This window comes from Rattus rattus, chromosome 1 (assembly GCF_011064425.1).
Source record: "Rattus rattus isolate New Zealand chromosome 1, Rrattus_CSIRO_v1, whole genome shotgun sequence".
NCBI lineage: Eukaryota > Metazoa > Chordata > Mammalia > Rodentia > Muridae > Rattus > Rattus rattus.
In genome coordinates, this window is record NC_046154.1 from 172,192,235 (window position 1) to 172,201,650 (window position 9,416).

At 43.0% G+C, this 9,416-nt stretch overlaps 1 long non-coding RNA gene across 2 annotated transcripts in view; it reads right to left on the reverse strand.

The window, feature by feature from the left end:
- Positions 1-201: 201 nt before the first annotated feature.
- LOC116889979 overlaps positions 202-9,416 on the reverse strand; it is a 14,705-nt gene continuing 5,490 nt past the window's right edge. For both annotated transcript variants that reach the window (XR_004386519.1, XR_004386518.1), the window contains exons 2-3: positions 682-804; positions 202-312 (exon numbers count right to left, since the gene is read on the reverse strand). This is a non-coding gene — a long non-coding RNA (uncharacterized LOC116889979). The remainder of the gene's footprint in view (positions 313-681; positions 805-9,416) is intronic.

The window sequence follows — 9,416 nt, forward strand, 5'->3', positions numbered from 1 at the left end:
GCAGGAGCTGATGCAGAGGCCACGGAGGGGATGCTGCTTACTGGCTTGCTTCCCCAGCTTGCTCAGCCTGGAACCCAGGACCACCAGCCCAGGGATAGCACCACCCACCATGCACTGGGCCCTCCACCACTGATCACTAATTGAGAAGAAAAAATACCTTATGGCTGGATCTCTGGCATTTCCAGATGAAGCTCCTTCTGCCTCGATGATTCTAGCCTGTGTCAAGTTCACATACAAAAACAGCCAGTACAGAACCCAAAGGTCGAAGCCTGACTGAATGTGCTGGGACTGGTTAGGGACAACGTGACAATCCTTAACATAAAACAAGTTGCACATAGTTACAAAGAATACAGAGAGGAGGAGGGATTTAAATACCCACAGGAGCAGAAAGGCAGGGCAGCTGAGGTGAAGAAAAAAGAAACCCAAATTTACAGGATTGAGTGGACCGGGAGAGTGAACAAGCTAGAGAGAGCTGCATGCAAAAGATTATAATTAGCAAAAGGATGAGGGCCTGAGGTATTTTTACTGTAAAGGATGACTAATCTGGGGTAGCCAAAAAACAGTGCGTTCTGTGTGTGTGTGTGTGTGTGTGTGTGTGTGTGTGTGTGTGTGTGTGAGTGTGTGTGTGTGTGTTTATAGGCAAGGGGTATGAAAGATGGATAGAAAAAGAAATGAAGTCACCCTTTAATTAAAGACTCCTTTCTTCGTTGCATTTTCAATGAAGCTCATATTTTCTTACACATTTTATCTGACACACATCCAAAGCCCCGGTACAAACACAAATTGGAATGATGTAGAAACGACCTGTAGGGGAGCCAGAAAGACCAGGTCAGACAGAGTTGATCTGGATTAGTCACAATCCCTCCAGACAAATTTAAAATGAATCCTAGGTATGAAATCTAATACATCTGTAAGGACAAATGGCTCGGCCTCAGGTTTGAACAAAGCAAAGACTTTTTTTTTTTTCAAACCTACAAAACAATACATTTTTTTAATGGCACGATCTATTGACCCCCGGCATCACCCTCCTTTTGCCTCCTCCTCGTTTGCGGTTCCTTTCCTCTCCTACAAGTAGTAAGCCTTTGTCTCCATGCCTTGTATATATTTAAATCTAGGTTCCGCATAGGAGAGGGACCCTGAGATAGAACCGTATTTAAAGTAAGGGGATGCATTGCTTTTGTATTTATGATAATTAGAACTATTGGGATAAAGAATAATCAAAATGTAGCTGAAAAGAGGGGCTGGGAGTGAAATCGGTTGCATTATGAGGCTCTAATGATCTTCACTTTGTAAACGCCCAAGAGATTTTCCTAATGAATACTCCAGAGTGTAGCCATCTTTAAAAAATCTGCTTGGCTTTAACAAGGGGGAAAAAAAATACATAATAATTATTTTTTCAAAAAGACATTGCCAAGTTTTATCCATGCCAAGTGCTGGAGGAAATTTTAATGTGAAATGAACCACAGAAAATCAGCGGTAATGAGCGCGGCTTACAAAGACTGTCATCTGCAGAGACGCTGGCATTTTCTATTCTTCTCTCGGCTCCTCCTCAAACTGTTCTCGCCTAATCCTCCTTGTTTATATTATCCACCCCCTTAAAACTCAACACTTGACAGACTCCAGGGATTAAAAACAAGCACTCCGTTCCCAAATCGTCACATATAAGGCAAAAGTAGCAACAGAGGTTGAAATGACCTCACTAAGATCCTACAGCATAGGTCAGCCTTGTCCGGCAGATCCAGGCAAGAACTTCATCTATTAAGTTGTCTTTGGTTTGCGTTTTGTGTTGGTGTAGAGATGGAAATCAAGGCCTCCTGTGTGCTAAGCGGGCACTCTGGGGCTCAGTTACATCCCCGGTCTAATTATTCTTTCGCAATGACTGTCTAAATCTTGCTTGCTTCAGAACTCAGGAAATCAAACCTGGAACTTCCTTAGAACTGGCTTAGAAGTGATCATTTGGGGAAGGATGGATTGCTGCATGCAGACTTCATGCCCAATACTCTTAAACCATTGTCCCACAACCTTTTCCACTTCTTCTTCCGGAAAGCTCTGCCGCCGCCCCCCCCCCCGCCCTCCAGGAACACATGATCTGCGCACCAAGTGACCAGCGTCACGTGATCAGCGCATGGGATGAGTGATGTTAGGTCTCAGCCAATCCTGGTAAAACCGTTTTCCTTTCCTAGTGATTGGGATGGGGGCAGACAGGTGGGGCCAGCGTTGATCAGTAAAATGTGAGAAGTTATCTGAGGACTCCCTGAAAAGGTTTTATTCTCCAAGGAAAAAGAAAGGCCTTTTATGTCCCTCCCTTTAATTTCACTTTGCATACCTTCTAATAAAGGTTATTTCCTATAGTGGTGACAGCAAAAGGGGACAATCACTAAGGGAAAACTTCTGACTCATTGAGGAAGCAGGATGGAATTTGCTTTGCAGATAACAGTGCTGAGTTACTGAATCAGACTTGAGGCAGTCTCCTGATTGAGCAAAGGGGAAAAATACTCCTATGACCATTAGGTCATCATATATGGTCTTAGGCCTTTATCTATGTTTGACTCTTCCCCACACCCATTCTTTCTGTAGTACTCAAAATTGAAGCTAGGGTCTCTCATATATTAACCAACTCAGCTTAACTACTGAGCTATGTCCCCACCTCAGGTTTCTGTTTCTTATAGCAGACAGAAAGATTTCAACACGGTAGAAACTAAGAATATATGCCAAGAGTGAGATGGAGCTCTAAGTAGGAGAGCTGTGGAAATGTTCACATCTTGGAGTCCATTTGCTGAGTTTTGGATGTCCTTCTATCTGGATGAGGCAGAGCTGGCCCCAAAGGTGTCATAAGCTGGTGAAGAGCTGGTCATCTCCAGATCCCTTCTACTTTTCTTTCTTAGTATAATACCCTTTAGCCCAGATCCTTATTGTCCTGCGTTCAAGCTCTTCTTACAGACAGGTCCTCTGTCTTTTGTCTCTCCACCTTCTGATCTACCCTGGACGTGACAGTTATATTAACCATGATTTGTATCACTTCCTTTGGTGGCCCTCTCTCTCTTTTCTGTTGCTGTGAAGAGACGCCATGACCAAGGCAATTCACAGAAGAGTTTATTGGGGTTTATAGTTTCAAAGGGTGAGTCCGTGACGATCATGGCAGGAAGCATGGCAGCAGGCAAGCAGCCATGGTGCTAGAGCACTAGCCAAGAACTCACATCCTTATCAACAAGTACAAGGCAGAAAAAGAAGACAGACTCGCAATGGGGTCAGCTTTTGAAACCTCAAAGCCCACACTCCCAGAAACACACCTCCTCCAACAAGACCTCACTTCCTAATCCTTCGCAAACAGTTCCACCAACTGTTTCCACCAAACATTCAAACATATCCAAGCCCTATGGGGACCATTCTCATTCAAACTACCACTCTCCCTATTTTGAAAGTTTACTTTCACACTGACCTTGTGTTAAGGTTTTTTATGGTAGGAGTCTCTAACTAGATTATAGTTCCTTAAGGTTAGCTCTTTGTTGTAATTGATTTTTTTAAAAAGTTCTCATGAAACGTATATAATAACTTTCAATAGTTTTAGTCAAGACATGTTTGTTTAACATTATTTTTAACCTCACACCTTAAAGATTTCAGAATAAACAGTATTGACTAGATGCTGCCATGATCCTGCCTTGATGATAGTGGACTTAACCTCTGAACCTGTAAGCCAGTCCCAATTTAAGTTGTCCTTTATAAGACTTGTCTTAGTCATGGTGTCTGTTCACAGCAGTAAAATCCTAACTAAGACAGTGGTATATACATGTGCATGTTATAGGCATGTGCGTGCATGGTGTATTCATGTGGGTGTATGTGTGAATGTCAATCTCTCCAGTCTCAAACTATAATTTTTAGCTAGCAATACCATTATGATGTGATTTTTTAAGAATGCAAAATAGAACTAGCTTTCTGATCATACAGTATTTAACACTTCAACCATTGCAATAATCACAGTCGTAATTGTCCAATCTTCTGCATGTTCTTGATGCCACAACTTTGTTCTTATCATCTTATCTAGAATGTTCTTTTTGTCCACCCCTAACTAACTGTTAAACGTTCAAGGCTAACAGTCCTTTTTTTTTTTTTTTTCCGTAGCTGAGGACCGAACCCAGGGCCTTTCGCTTGCTAGGCAAGCGCTCTACCACTGAGCTAAATCCCCAACTCAAGGCTAACAGTCTTACAAATATTTCTGGGCCACTGTAATTTCTGGTGGATTTTCTTTCTTTTGAGTTTTCCTGTTGTCTTGGTAACCTCATCACTCATTGCGTCTTTGGCTGTGAACTTTGGGGTACACATAGAACCCAAATATCAGGAATTCCTCCTCCTTGCAGTACTTAATAGAATAAACACAACTCTGAGTGGACATCATGTTGCTCTCCTGGGAAGGGCACGTGGATTCTCTGACTGTGGCTGTCCAGACCTCTGCTCCGTGCGTCTTTCACACTGAGCTGCCTGCATTTCCTCATTTCGTATCCTTTTCTACCATCACATCCCCCCAAGAAGTGCATAATTTATATGTGTTTCTCTTCCTCCATTCCTTAAAGCACCATCATCACAAGGCTGTTCCATGGAACTACCCTTTCCTAAACATTTTGGATTAATAGAATTAAATGAACAGAATAGAAAATGACCTAATCTATATTTCCTATGACTATATCATAATGAAGTCATCTACAGCTATTGAGTAGTCAGTATATTGTCAGACACTGAGCCAAGCAATGTGCTTGCACTGTTTTGTTTTCCAAGCTGAGGACCGAACCCAGAGCCTTGCGCTTGCTAGGCAAACCTTCTACCACTGAGCTAAATCCCCAACCCCTTGCATTGTTTAGCTAGATATTTACCTACTAGCACACATGTGGTGAGACATGGGGTCAGGATTCAAAGTCCTAGGCCTTCTGACCTTGGAGGCTCTAATACTGACCTGCATTTCTAAAGCTCACCACCATCTTACTAGGATCTCTTACTAGACATAGAGATCTTATTGTTTGTCTATCCACTGTCTAAAAAGTTTCCCTTTCTTCCTTGTAAAATTTGTCGTCCATGGGAAGTGAGTACTGTCCCACCCTGAGACCTATACCTTGATCTCAGCAATTTTGTCCAACATGGATTCACTTAGGTGCAGACATGCAATGCATTCTGGCTAAAAAAAAACTGTGAAAAGAATCTTTTGAGCTTTTCCTAGGAAAATATCCCTCTTCCCAAGATAACAGTTTCCTCCCAGGACTGTTTTTTTTTTTTTTCAAGGCAATGCTTTGAGTATTTTTCCCAAGTAAAAGGACAACACACACCACACACACACACACACACACAGAGGGAGAGAGAGAGAGAGAGAGAGAGAGAGAGAGAGAGAGAGAGAGAGAGAAGAAGAAGAAGAAGAAGAAAAGAAGAAGAAGAAGAAGAAGAAGAAGAAGAAGAAGAAAAAGGAAGAAGAAGAAGAAGAAGAAGAAAAAGGAAGAAGAAGAAGAAGAAGAAGAAGAAAAAGGAAGAAGAAGAAGAAGAAGAAGAAGAAGAAGAAGAAGAAGAAGAAGAAGAAAATGATGATGATGGTGGTGGTGGTGGTGATGATGTTTGGAAAAGCTGGTCTTTACTGTTGGCCCACCAGAAGACTTCATCCTGAGTATCCCTACTTCTGAATTTTCGGGACAGTACTCTGAACACGTATACCTGTTTTGAGCACATGCTCTCTTCTTTACACTGGAAAATATTCTAGTGGATGTTTTGATGTCTCTTTCCTAAGAGCCTCTCTACTGTCATCTCTTTCTACTACCAACAGCCTTCACTGAATCCCAGGCTCTCCCAGGTCACCATTTTCTCAATGTGAGAAAATGTCTCCCAATGTTCTACTACTTTAAACTCGATAGAACAACTCCCCATATTATCAATTTCTCCCATCTGTCTTCTCCTCAGAGACTCATCCCCATCACTTCCTGATCCAAAGGCCCACTTAATGAGTTCTCCTGAAGAATTACTCCCAGAGATTAGATAGGCCAGCAGTCCTATCGTGGAATCTGAATCTCACTCGGTACCAGGGCTGCCTAGCTGTGTCCCCTTTGCTACACTGCTTATTGTTTCCAATGCTCATCTTCATCTGTCAAATGGGAACAATAACTGAAGGGTTGTTAAAATGATTGAATGATGTAATCACCCACACAGAAAACTTTACAATGGTGCCTGGCACTTGTAAGTATTCGAGAGGAAAATACTAATTGGCAATAAAGGAAGGAAACTAGCTTAAGTAGGCAGAGTGGAAAATTTCCACTCGGTATGCTAGCAGCTCATGGATTGAAAAGCCCAGCTTAGTTACCAAGAAAAATTAAGGACCAGGGTAGCCACAGGGATTCAGGTAACCAGACAAGGAGGATCGGGGGAGATCAGGCTTTTGTCCTCTGCGTTTCTCTACTCAAGATTCAAATTTCTCAGAGAATCATTTGTTGATCTAGTTTAGGTCATATTGCTACTTGTTTGCCTGATTAGCAAATTATCTTGTGCAGTGAAATGACTAGATCATCCCCAGTAGTATACGTAAACAAACAGGACACTTTCACAACAAGGAGTAACTTATGAACAAACGCACTAACTGCATTTGTCGCTCCAGAATTGCTACACTCATGGGGCAAGTACTGTGTCTTGTTAGCTACACTGACTGATGTTTCAGCCCCACCATTATTGATCTTCTGAGATTGCTGCTTCATTTTTTTTTCCTTATAAAATTTCACTTGTCACTCACACAGGGCTTGCATTTTCAAGGCTCAGTCCAAAAGAAGACACATGGTTTCTTTCTTGCATGTTTCAAACTTGGAAAAATCCGCCAGCTGACAATGGTGAAGGGATATAGCAAGACTGTTCCTAAAGGTTTTTAACCCCAAACTCAGTATTACAGACAAAAGGACGGAAGTACAGATCTACTTGTCTGTCTGTCCCCTTTGTTGCCCTCCAAATTTTGCCCTGATTCCAGCCCTAGAATGGGATGAAATAAAGAAGAAAAGGAGGAGTTGGTAGAAAAGCATCTCCATGGATTGGCAAAAAAAAAAAGCATGTCAGTGGGCTGGTCTTTTGTTCCGTCTTCAGAGGATATGTTCTTTTGGCATTGAGCATCTATAAAAGATGACTACAGGCCGAAGATATCAATTGTGTCTGTCTTTCTTTATACAAGCAGCTTCCTCTCAAATCTATCTCGGCTATTGAAGATGGTCTGATACCATTTGCCCTGTGGTATCCTGTCTCCCAGTAGCTGACTCTTTGAGCCATCCCTTTCTGACAGAGCGCTTCTCAGGCATTACTTTGGCTTCATGACTTCCAAAGGATACTCTAGCTCCTGATCCAGATGTGAAAGCAAACTGGCTGAAACATCTGTTCCTACTCGGTTCATCGGCACTGATTCTACTGATCTAACTGCCTACGGGGAGGGATATTCATTTCCCACCGTTCCATGTGGTCTGCCTCACTCAAAACTGCACACAGCAAACAAACAAACAAACAAACAAACAAACAGGAAGGGAGCCCACGGTTCCTGGTGCACTTGTCTATGGAAAGAAGAGAGTAAGGGGGGGGGGGGGGGCCTAGTATAAATATTGGGGAACTCTAACAGCAAATGTTCAAGTGCTATAGGGTAGAAACAGAGAAGTAGATGTCAAGAGGGTAGAAAGAAAAACAGGGAAAATGTGCTGCTGTGGAAGCCAAGGGGAGGGAAGGTTTCAAAAAGAGAGAGACAATAATCAAAACGTAGCATAAGAAATAATGGCGAAGCTGGGTAGTGGTGAGGCAGAGTCAGGTAGATCTCTGAGTTCGAGGTCAGCCTGGTCTACAGAGTGAGTTCCAAGACACCCAGGGCAACACAGAGAAACCCAGTCTCAATAAAGAAAGAGGAGGAAGACGGCGAGGAGGAGGAAGAAGCAATGGTGGATTATTCGACTTATAAGGGTAGATAACACATTTAACACATGCTACGAAGTGGATGAGCCCTGAGGATATCACACTAAGCCACAGAAGTCAGTCATGAAGGAGCAAGTATTATATGATTTGTTTACATAAAGTACCTAGAATGCCAAACCCATGGTTGGGTGAGGAGGGGCTAATTAGGGAGTCAGTGCTTAACGGGTATAGGGCTTCAGTTTTGCTGTGAGTAGGTAGTGGCGAGAGAGGTACGGCAACGTTGTGAATGTGCCACTGAACTAAATGGACACACAGGCGACCGAGGTGGCAGACTCTGTGCTATGCATATTTTATCACCGTTATTGTAAAGACAGGTCCATAGAGTCCGATGCTGCCAAAAGCTCAGGTTCAGAGAAGGGTGAAAATAGCCCTTGTGATGAAGCAAAGAAGTGCAGGCCGACAGGAACCAGATGTAGATCTTTCCTGAGAGACACAGCCAGAATACAGCAAATACATAGGTGAATGCCAGCAGCAAACCACTGAACTGAGAATAGGACCCCTGTTGAAGGAGTCAGAGAAAGGACTGGAAGAGCTTGAAGGGGTTCGAGCCCGCATATGAACAACAATGCCAAGCAACCAGAGCTTCCAGGGACTAAGCCACTACCCAAAGACTATACATGGACTGACCCTGGGCTCCAACCTCATAGGTAGCAATGAATATCCTAGTAAGAGCACCAGTGGAAGGGGAAGCCCTTGGTCCTGCTAAGACTAAACCCCCAGTGAACGGGATTGTTGGGGGGAGGGTTGTAATGGGGGGAGGATGGGAAGGGGAACACCCATATAGAAGGAGAGGAGGAGGGGCTAGGGGGATGTTGACCTGGAAACCCGGAAGGGGAATAACAATCAAAATGTAAATAAGAAATACTTGGACTGGAGAGATGGCTCAGAGGTTAAGAGCACTGTCTACTCTTCTAAAGGCCCTGAGTTCAATTCCCAGCAACCACATGGTGGCTCACAATCATCTATAATGAGATCTGGTTCTCTTCTGGCCTGCAGGCCTACATGGAGGCAGAAAGCTGTATGATCTATACATAATAAATAAATAAATATTTTTTTTTAAAAAAAGAAATACTCAAGTTAATAAAGATAAAAAAAAGAAAAAGAAAAAGAAATAACCCTTGTGTCTTTGTGTCCTGGGGACCGCTGGTGACAAGTATGAGGAGGATCTGCCTACATTCCCGATGACCCCATTATTCACATGTAAGGAGCCAAACATACTTTCTGCCTTACTTCCTTAGAGTAAACCTGAGTCATGGCTGATTCAGGCCATGGTCAGCTCCCATGATAAGCCTCTTCCTCCTGTCCCTGCCTTCACTGATTCATCTCATTCTCCAGGGTCCTGTCTTTGGCTCACAAGTATCCTTCGAGTAAGCCTCCATACTGCTGGCCAATATCTTCCCCCTGTTTCCAATTAGCGAACACTCTACTTCCCGAAGCCTTTTCCTAGATTAACTTCATTG